Source organism: Anser anser (assembly GCF_964211835.1).
Source record: "Anser anser genome assembly, chromosome: 4".
NCBI classification, from domain to species: Eukaryota; Metazoa; Chordata; class Aves; order Anseriformes; family Anatidae; genus Anser; species Anser anser.
The window spans coordinates 52,760,960-52,771,950 of record NC_139724.1 but is presented as its reverse complement, the minus strand read 5'-3'; the positions used below and the strand labels follow the sequence as shown (position 1 = coordinate 52,771,950).

The window sequence follows — 10,991 nt, the reverse complement described above, 5'->3', positions numbered from 1 at the left end:
ATTAATATTTTAGTAGGTGGCATCATTTCATCTAATTCAGTATTGCTAGAGGGCATTTCGATAATGGTGTTTCAAAATGTAAAGATAGCATCCTGGTGCCTTGTAGCTCTTGAGCTACAATCTAGTGGTATTTTTACAAAGATGTGTAATAATGGGTGAATATACTTGTTTTCTTCATTCTTCCTTAATGTAAAATGAACTGAATATGTGTTCCAAAAGTCCTTTAAACTCTTTCAAACAGATTTGAACATAATCTGTGAACAGACATTGCATAACTACACTTTATTAATGTTAATATTGGGCTTATATCATTATGCTAATGGACAGCAATTCATATGAATCAGGAATTTTATTAAGATTTAAGTACACAAAGGTCTAGACTGCAAAGAAAATGCTTTGGGGAGAAAAAGAGTCTGCACAAATGGATATTATATATCTCTTACAAGTCTTCTTTCTCAAAACCTTTCAGCAGATCTCTCCTTCTGTAACTCCTGCACTCTGAACTTCTTTATCTGATGAGCAGTTCTGCTGTTGAGCACTTTGTCAGTCTGGGCTGGGATAATAAGCATTACCTTTACATTTATCCTCCCTTGCGAAAATTGATTTGTATTTTCTCTGTGTATGTCAGGGGGAAAAGTCACAGCTTGGATTTGCCATTGCAAAAGCAACCTGACTTTTTTTTTTTTTTAATCCCATATTTTCCTGTGTACAAACCAGCAACTGACTATACTGTAACCATGGAGACCTGCAGTAGATTAAGGAGGTGATTTTAACTCTCTTGCTTCAGACCAGAAGGTGCTAGATGCCCTGCATCATGGAGGTGACAGTCAACCTCAGGGGAAGGTCACTGAAGATGCAGCACACTGGAGACCTCCAGAATCACTAGGGTCTTAGGGCTTCCCAGAGAGGACTTACACTGGACCAACCTCACTGTATTTCAGCAAAAACAAAGAACTCCTACAGAGTTTGAAAGGTCAAAAATCTTATGTTGTTACTTGATTTTCAAAAATACTTAGAATCATGCCTATGATCTGGAAATCTATATTTTAGCTTCCCTTGCAAAATACCTACTCTCCATAACCTTTCTAGTGAATAGAAAACTTTTATAGTAAGACTACAGAATTATATCTCAAAGTTATGCTGCCATGACAAAAATCCTTATTAATAGCATGTGTCATGGTCAGCATTCCTTGTGGTGTAAACTACTGAATTCAGTGTCGTTACATTATGGGTGCCTTCGATCCTATGCAAAATTTTTTTTTTTTACATTATTGCTTTATATGTTTTCCTTATTCCACAGTGTTCTCCTACCTTGGATATATATATATATATATTTGATATACATATATATATTTTTATTAGAGAAACTTTACTCAGATCAGATCATAAACAAACAGCAACTCTAAGTATTAATGGCTCCATTAAAATCTCTAAACTGTGCTATGTTGTGATGGAAATAGCTTCGGGATATTCCTTGTTGGGTATGATCAGAGATAGGGATCAAAGAGCTTTAAACATTAATTTAGCAAGAGAAGCTATGCAAAAACAAGGCTGTTTAAATAGCAAGAAAAGAGGGGAGCTAGTTAAGAACTGAAAAAAGAATAATGACTAACTGCGGAGAATAAAATAAAAGCAGTTTGGTAAAGGAAATAGAGGGAACAGAACATGATAGGATCTTTCCTTTGCCAGAACTGACACACAGTATTTATCAATCATATTTTTCTATTCAGACAGCAGAGCTTTCAACATTTGGCTTGGCTTACTCAGTATCATGAGCTCTGATACTCTGGTAAGTGATATATGGCTGTGTGCCTCAAAATAAAGAAGATATATTGATACTTGTGGTTAATATTTCTTCTGGATGTAAGATGGTTGTATTATTGAACAGGGCAAATGACTCTTAAGACCGTCATTTCCTAATTGAATACAGAACAACTGATGTCAGGAAGAAAAGAGTAGTTGGAACCAGACCTAGTGTTTCAGTCTCTGAACTCTAAAAGGCCCACCCAGAGGGTGTCTGGTGTCTTTTTTATGCTTTCCCTTTCATTTTAGATCATTTTCAAGCACCATCCAATTAAACATTTACTTGATGCTTACTACTGTCTATGCACAGGAAATTTGGTCTTCTGCTTTGTGTGGATGGCCAAAAGTTTTTTTAGGGGGAATTCTGCACCCACTATTCTTCCCTGACTCTGCTGTTTGTAATACATTGTGCATGGAAGAGAAGGAGTGTTCCTGTCCTTGTTTTAACCATAGGGAGTGATTTTGTACATTAAAGACTTTCTTTTATGATGGGCTGTGAAGTTTTGTCAGAGCAACCAGTTAGTAGGAGGCTGAAGGGAGACTGTTATAGCCCTCACTGAAATAGTAATTTCTCTTTTCTAACTTCCAGCCCACATCTTGCCTGCATGTCTGGGATGTTGGTACATTTGTCCACTCCCATGATGAGGCTCTCTTGGAAGTTGTTCCTGCCCTATGATATATAAAGGCTAGAGATTTTTTCCTGTCTGTATATCCTATACATACCATTTTGAGCAGAAGAGAAGAAGGAAAAACATGGGAGGTCACCAAGACCAAAGGATGAGTGTTTTGTTATATGGACATTGAGAAGATAGGGAGAAAAGGTAATAAGAAATAGGGAGACCTAGATAAGGAGCAATAATATAGTATGAAGCAGAAGACAGGATGAAAGAGGAATAAAAGTACTGTACTATATTAAAAATCATGACTCAAGTGTTCAAAGCACTTGGAAAACAAACAAACAAAAAACAACTGCAAACAAACAAAACCCCACACCACCACCACCAAAAACTGCAACCAATTAATCTCTCCTCTAATCTTTTAGTTACCTTCTGCACTACTGCATTTTGGGCTTCTTGAATATGAATTTCATTTTTCTTTTCTTTTCTTTTCTTTTCTTTTCTTTTCTTTTCTTTTCTTTTCTTTTCTTTTCTTTTCTTTTCTTTTCTTTTCTTTTCTTTTCTTTTCTTTTCTTTTCTTTTCTTTTCTTTTCTTTTCTTTTCTTTTCTTTTCTTTTCTTTTCTTTTCTTTTCTTTTCTTTTTTCTCCTCTCCTCTCCTCTCCTCTCCTCTCCTCTCCTCTCCTCTCCTCTCCTCTCCTCTCCTCTCCTCTCCTCTCCTCTCCTCTCCTCTCCTCTCCTCTCCTCTCCTCTCCTCTCCTCTCCTCTCCTCTCCTCTCCTCTCCTCTCCTCTCCTCTCCTCTCCTCTCCTCTCCTCTCCTCTCCTCTTCTCTTCTTTTAAGTTTGAGCTTTATATATATACATATACATATGTATATAAACAAATCTCTCTGGTGAATTTCACACACATAATCAGAATTCTAGTGTCCCACCTTGTGTTGTTTCTTGTCTTATCAACATAAGTCTTCAAAAGGGGTTGTTTTATTGTTATTTTTTCTACAATCTCCCATTAGATAACTGTAGGCAACGATAGGTTGTCCCCTTAGCACTCTCTTAAGGCTGAACAGTTCTCTTTACTTCTTCTCATGTATGCTCCAGGTTTCTGATGGTCCTGATGGCTCTCCACTGGATTTTCTACAATGGTTAAAGGTCTTTCATGCACTGGGGAGCTCAAGCCCAGACACTGTTGCATATGTGCTCAGAAGTGCCAAATACACGGGAAGAATCACACCCCTTGACCTGCTGGCTGCAATTCTGCTATTAAAACTCAGTAAGCAGTTGGCCTTTGTTGCAAGGGTACAGTGCTGTCTGTGCTTCTTTAGCTTTTTGTGTCCTAGATCTTTTTCTGAAAAGTCATTTTCTTTCTACTAATCCCCCAGCACAGCTTTTTTTTCCTCGGGCTTATTACATCCCAGATGTGGAACTCTGAATTTTTCTGTGTTGAAATTCATTACAATTCTTCACAGAGTCAAGATTCAGAGGGGTATGAGACAAAAATATGCAAAAATCAGAGTTGGAAGATGAAGAAAAAAAGATATAAAAGAACATATTTTGGAAGACAGAAGCAAAGAAGGAGAACAATATAAATAGGGAAGAAAAGAAAATGAAAAAGCAAACATGCATTTTTATGGCTGTTGCATTTTTATGTTGTATTTTCATTGAAGGAATGTTTCAGATCTATACAACAAAGAAAAAAGTCAATTTCCATGTTATATTTCAAATACCACAATTCTTTTTAGAAGAGTTAAACAACGACAAAAAATGTATAAGAGATTGTATAGTGGTATTTGAAGCTACTGCATGTTCACTGATAGAATATGCCAAATGTAAAAGTACATTCATTAAGTTCATGTACTATTTTGCTTTCAGCTCTGTGCAGCTGTGGCATTTTTCCATCTGTATTTCTTGTTAAAGATCTGGATGACTCATCCTTGAATTAGCCTTTGAGGTAGACAGTTTTCCTATGGCAATGAAATCTGGCTGGTACACAAAAAAATGTGTGTTTCACTGTCAAGGAGGGATCATTCTTAGAACTGCTTTGCAGTTTTTGTTGTTGTTCTGTTGGTTGGCTGTTTTTCTTTCTTTTTGTATAATTAGTGTAAGTAACAGACCAACTAACAGACTTAAAAAAGAAAAAGAAAAAACAAACAAAAAAATCTGTACTACTAGTTAAACTTTTCCTAGGGATTTTCAAATAAGATTTAGAAGGAAGAATCTAAGTCTTACTGAAACTCAGTTTTCTTTTCTGAAAATGTCAGACTTGTAATCATGACTGGTTCTACTCATACACTCAGAACTCTTTTCCACTTACAAATCAAACAAATTTGAAAGTTTCTGAATACTTTAACATTATTATTTAACAATTAAAAGGAAAAGCAATTATGAACCAGTTTAGTTGACTAATTGCACTTCATAGACTCCCACATACTCTTTTCTATTCAGAAATGCTTTCATTTTGGCTAAGTTTTTTAAAGTTGGTGCATATTCATAAATGTCTGTAGGTTTTTAACCTTTAATATCTATCAGATTTCTCAAGCTCATTGATTTTATTTGTAAATGAAGGAAAGGCATATACTTGAAACATTCAGCTGTAGCAAAATAGAGGACTTCAGTAGTGTTAAAATACAGATATTACTCACAGTATATCAAAACAGGAAAAATGTTTGTTATTTCTATTGAATCTTTAGCACTAGAGCCTCAAAGCACTTGAAATACAATTATAAATTTACTTATGAAATAACATCATACTAAGGAAATATTTATCCATTATAAGTAAGCAAGTAAAGAATTTTCAAGTGTTCTCTGATTTTGAATATATATTTTGTGTGTGTGTGTGTGTGTTAAGAAGTGAGTCACTTCTGGGAGACTTTTTGAAAATATTTGAAATCAAGAACGAAACTTAGTTCATTCAGTTTTGGAATCTTCTTTGCTTGATTCACATATGCTAAAGAAATTGACTCACCTGTAAAATCCCAACTTCAGGGTTCACACCTCTATAATTAATAAAGCCACACAATTTTATATTCATTGAGTGATAAAATAAATATCCCCAAATAATGTTTTTTTTTTTTAATAGTACTTGATAGATTTTTATACTTTTTAAATATGTTACTATTGTTCAGAATTCCCCATGTGGACAGGAAAATGACCTGAAGGACTGTGTGAATTTTAAAGCTTTGCAATAATAAGACCTCATCATTGGTCATTATTCAGGAAATGGGATTTGAAAAGGACATGTGAGGGACATGAACTTAAGGAAGGGATGAACTGTAAAAATTGAGAGATTGACCTGAAAGAAATGCTCTTCTTATTTTTGAAGGAGCCAATGCCTTTTCCCAGCATACTTAGTAAAAGAGTCAGCAATCTGTTGTCTTAGTAAGAGATAATTCAACACACCCTCCCCTGTTGTCACCTGTTCATGATGTTCAGTATGATGTTCAATTTTGAAAAGTATCCTTTGAAATAGAAATTGAAAATATTTTCTAAAAAGCTAAACAATATGTTTTGATCTTTCTAGTTGTCCCTCTTTTTTTTTTCTTTTAATGTCATGAGCACTACTTGTTAAATTTTTGTTTTCCATTTTTTTTTCAGTCTTTATTTATTTACTTATTTATTTATTTATTTATTTATTTATTTATTTACTTTATTTTTACTTTATTTTTTTATTTTTTTTATTATTTTTATTTTTACTTTATTTACGTTTATTTATTTACTTATTTATTTTTTCTGCATCTAATTGTGAGCATTAAAAAGGATTGCCAAGTATCTCAGACTTGGAAATCGCTCTATTCAAAAATGGCTACTACATATGTGAAAACATCATGTATGTATTTGCAAAGATAGACAAAAGAAAGTTAGGAAAAAAAACAACCACACACACACACACACAAAAGCAAACAAATGAACAGACACACAAACAAAAACAACTGATTTTCTTAGGCCTTCAAATTAAACCAGCCTACTAAGGCATTTGGGCTGACATAAAAGAGTGAACCAGTAACAATTCATTTAGGAGAACTTGGAGAGCTGGGGGAATGCTATATGACTTTTAAGGAAAAGAAATGTCTATGCTATTTGTGTTATCAGTGAGACCAGTGCCTTGCCATTTGTTCATAAGCTTCATAGCACATCACAAAATTCAGTTCTTGCCAGAGATCAGAGTTTCAAATGATTTAACCATATAAAATCTGCAAGGGAGTTGGGTGGAGACAGGGAAGCTGAAAAGAGTTGAACTTTGAAATACTCAGTAAGAAAAAGTCAGTAAAATCTCGGCTAAAAAAAATAATTGTAGTCTACCTAGAAAAGCTAATAACATCTGAGCATTGAAGAATTAAAATAAGGCAACAGTATTGCTATTTGGAGGACAGATAACAATAATAATGCTGCAATATACTTTAACATTATCTAAAAAATAAAATATTTCAACAACAATTTATTGAAAATCATATAGATTATCCAAATGATCAGTGCAGAAAATAAATACTAACCAAAGCTGATGGAAGTTCAAAAAACAAAGTATAGCTAAGGACATTATTTATAGTTTCCATAAATTAGTTCCTTCTGAACCATTATTCAGTTGAGGTTTATCATTTTCAAAAAATGCTTGTTCCAGTTTGCTTAAGTTTCTAATCTATTTTGTTTTATCTATTACAAGCTCTTACAATTTACAAGCCATTATTACAGTATAGCCAAGTGCTCAGTATCACTCTAGTGACTTAAATTGCTCTTAAAAAAGAGACAGATGGTGAACTGAAACATTGACACCAGATAGCAGTGTATAGAAGGTTTAAATCAGTATCTAGGAAATAATTCCAGTTCCTGTAGTGATATTAGTAAAGATTCCACTCATCTGCATATTTCTTCTCTGATTTGTAAATTGAGTCTCAAAGAAGAAAAAGGAATTGCAGATGGCTAATTTTTAAGCTACAGAAAATAGTATGCTATACAGAGGAGGTGCACACCGTCATTCTTATTTTTCTCTGTGGATTTCTGTTTTTCTTGACTGAGTTGCTTTTGGACCTACTAATTCTCACAAATGTAAGAACTCTTGACTTCTGCACCCATTCATGATGCCAATGAAGTTTTAAAGATCCATAGTGAGAGAAAAAAAATCTTGACTTTTTCGTTCACCAACAGTTACATTAAGTTAAGGAAAAAATAACAATAACAGAGCTTAAGCCACTCCAGTCTGAAGAACTCCAATAGGAGTTCTAAACTCCTGGTACCGGGTTTAGAGACTCATGGGCTGGAGCTACAGCTGCCTTTCCAAGAACACCAGGGATAAATCCATGTTACAAAGTAGTGCAGATGAAAAGTAATGGGTCATTTTGGTCCTGAGGACCAGGTACCAAACTGTGCACGTTTTTTTTTTTTTTTTTTTTTTGTTTGTTTTGTTGTTTTTTTTTTTTGTCTTCAGATTGGGATGAGCCATTAGGCATCCTGCAGTCTGAACCTTGGTTAGAAGTTGGAGTATATTAGGTGTACTGATAGAGCACATCATCTGCCTTAGTGTCACCTGAAAGAATTCCCATTTGTGTGCCCTGAGACAGCCTCATGACATGAGCTAAAAGGCAGTGTACACAGTGAACTAGTCTCTTCTTTCCCATGGGATCCCTTATCCCTGAGACTGAACTTGATGCGTTGTGTCTGTTCTTCTTCTTGAAATGGATAAATATAAAGAGGGCTGTGTCAGAGTGGCATTTATAGCAAATTTCTGTGGGTATGTTTTATGTGAATGTCTGAGATCATTTGGGACAGTCCCAGAGGATGGTGAAAGAAAGAGGGAAACAATCTCTTCCAAAGGAATGATGTGTAGAGAACAGTTTCAATATTGCTTCTGGGTTTCAGCTCAGAGAAACATAGTTGTTTCACTCCAAAAGGGGCCACAGAAGCAAACTGATGAAAACATTGTTTAAACAGTAAGGTGAAGAGCATTGGAGAGTTAAACATGGAATTTGGTTTTGATAGAGTAGGATGTCTACAGGGAATTTAAGTTCTCTCCAGAAATACAATAATCACAAAACTAGATTTCTTTAATACTTTGTTACCTGTGTGGTATGAACAATAATGCATTAAAATATTGCCTCTGAATTGATATGAAGTCCATAGTTTTTACCACTGTTTTTCATCTCTATACTGGCACTGGTTTTAATGTTAACACAATGATGTTTAAGTTAGTATGAGTGTTATGATGCTAAGTGTTTTTCAAAGTTTATAGGCAGTTCTGAAAAGTTCCCATTCTGTTAACTCAACTGGTTTGACCAAAACAGAGACTTTTACATTAATGAATTGCATAATTTTGGAAGATTCAACTACTTGTTAAAACATAGGTTCTTAAAATTTACAGATTACAACAACAGTGACTACATAAAAATAATCCATCAATTCACTACTATCAATGTAGTGAACTCCTCATTACGGCTTTGCTTTATTTTAATTTTTTCTTATGGAGGCCTCCAAGGATCTGTAATTGAATCTTTCATGTACTTACGTGCTTTTGTGAGACAAGTGTTTCTTATTCATAGGTCCTGGGCAACCTGATCTAGTGGGTGGCATCCTTGCCTAGGGGGGGGTGGGGGGTGGAGCTTGAACTAGGTGTTCTTTAAGGTCCCTTCCAACCCAAGCCATTCTATAATTCTATGATTCTATTGCTGTTTTCTGGGGAGGAGTTTCAAGGATAAAAGCATCATCATTCAGGGTGACCCTGGGATTATAACCTACTGAAAAATCAGTATGGCAACATTTAGAATGTGCCATAAATGTGGTCAAGCATATCTTATTTTCTGACAGGTATTTGATAAATGAATAGTTTTTTTAAAAAGTTGCATTTGCCCACAAATTTTACAATATTGGCATTAAAATGTGAATATATACCACTAGTCATCCTACAATGTTTGTGAAATACTAAACACATTTCTGAATATAACTGCAGAGGAACTGTGTGCTTCTTCATACAGTACTATTGAGAAACATTTTCAACAGCAATGTGACCCTATGTATATATAGCTTTTATTCAGATCAGAAGCAGAGTATTTAAAATCACTAACTAAATTAATTCACAGGGGAACTGACAGAATATGCATTTGGCACTGACAAGTGAATGCTGGAAGACTTAATCACAATGGGAACTATAATATATATTACACTGTGTTTAATGAGTTTGAGAAATTCTTTTAATTTCACAGTTGGAAAATTGTTTACCTATATTAGAACATCACAGAGTGCATCACTCAAAATATTGGTGCTGAAATAGAAACAAGGAAAGGCATAAACCTTGGCCTGGTCATTAATGTTTTACAAAGATATAAATAATATAGAAATTATTTAAATCTCTCCTAATAAAGAACCACAAGACGATGTGCACCAAACTTCTCTACTCAATATCATTCCTTTTCCAAATCTGTCATGGGGATATTCAGAGAAAATGAAAGCAGAATCACTGTTGAGAAAAGGTTAGGGCAAAATGTCTTTACTCAGAACAAGATAATACTACATTTATCACAAACACAGCATTTTTAATGAAAAGATATATACTGTACCACCTACAATAGTTACAATGAAAAGAAAACAGCCTCAGGATGATCAAATTAAATTCGTGTGAAAACACATTGACTAGTGTGAGACTCAAGACACGTGACTAGAACACATATGTATATATTTAATCACTGAAACTCTACAAAACAATATTTTATATTTTAGCATAATATAAAAATCAGGGCTTCAGGGAACAAACTATCAACTTTATTTTCTAGGATATTTCTGTCAATTAATACACATATGCAGTTGAAATGAGTTTAAAGAAAAAAATAAAAGCAAAATTAATATTAGAATTAACACTTGGCACTATCTCTAATAACAAAAAGCAGAGTTATTCCACATGACAGTCCTGGCACTTGAATGAGATCATGTAATCTGTAAAATAATATTTTTTTTAGCTGGTGTCACGTAGGATTTGGCCCTGATTCTTCTGAGCTGTGACAATTTCTAAGGAAATACTAAAGCTAATTGTACAAACAATAATTACACAGAGGTGACTAAATCCATACTGTAATCACCTGTTCAGAGATCTCATCCAGGGCACTTAAAGGAAGCAAAAATAGCTACCAGAATAACCTAGGTAGCTTTGCATGCTGTTTCCACATAAAAAGATTTCCATACATAGATAAGAGTTATAGAGCAGTTATCCCTAAGACATTCTGTTGTGTGTTTCAGATAAATTGAGTAAAATACATGGTTTGCTATGTTAGATAGAAATAAAAATGGGTGTCAGCTAAAGATATTATGATTTACACAATATGTATACGAGTGTAGGTGTTTATTATAGCAATTTTTAGTGTGCACCTGCAGCAGATAATATATGCTGTTGTTATTTTATTACGTAAGTGTGAAGCCCTGACTATAAGCACTGACTGTAAAATTTAAAAAGAGGTATAGTCTTACCATGCTTCCCACAGTACAATCTTATGGCAAGAAAGATGATTCAGCTTAACCCTTTTCTCTCTCTTATTTAAATAATGTCATCACTAGCCAGAAAACATGATACACTTTCCTGAACATCTGTTATTGACAGTCAC

General features: G+C 34.3%; 1 long non-coding RNA gene across 3 annotated transcripts in view; it reads left to right on the top strand.

The window, feature by feature from the left end:
- The window catches only part of LOC310898714, an 82,955-nt gene extending 79,142 nt beyond the window's left edge, over window positions 1-3,813 (top strand). Inside the window, exons 3-5 of one of the 3 annotated variants that reach the window (XR_014583574.1) lie at window positions 788-973; window positions 1,731-1,789; window positions 3,517-3,813. This is a non-coding gene — a long non-coding RNA (uncharacterized lncRNA). Of the gene's footprint in view, window positions 1-787; window positions 974-1,730; window positions 2,625-3,516 lie in introns of all 3 variants that reach the window. The other 2 variants (XR_014583575.1, XR_014583573.1) reach the window with 2 other exon arrangements.
- The last annotated feature ends 7,178 nt before the right edge of the window (window positions 3,814-10,991 follow it).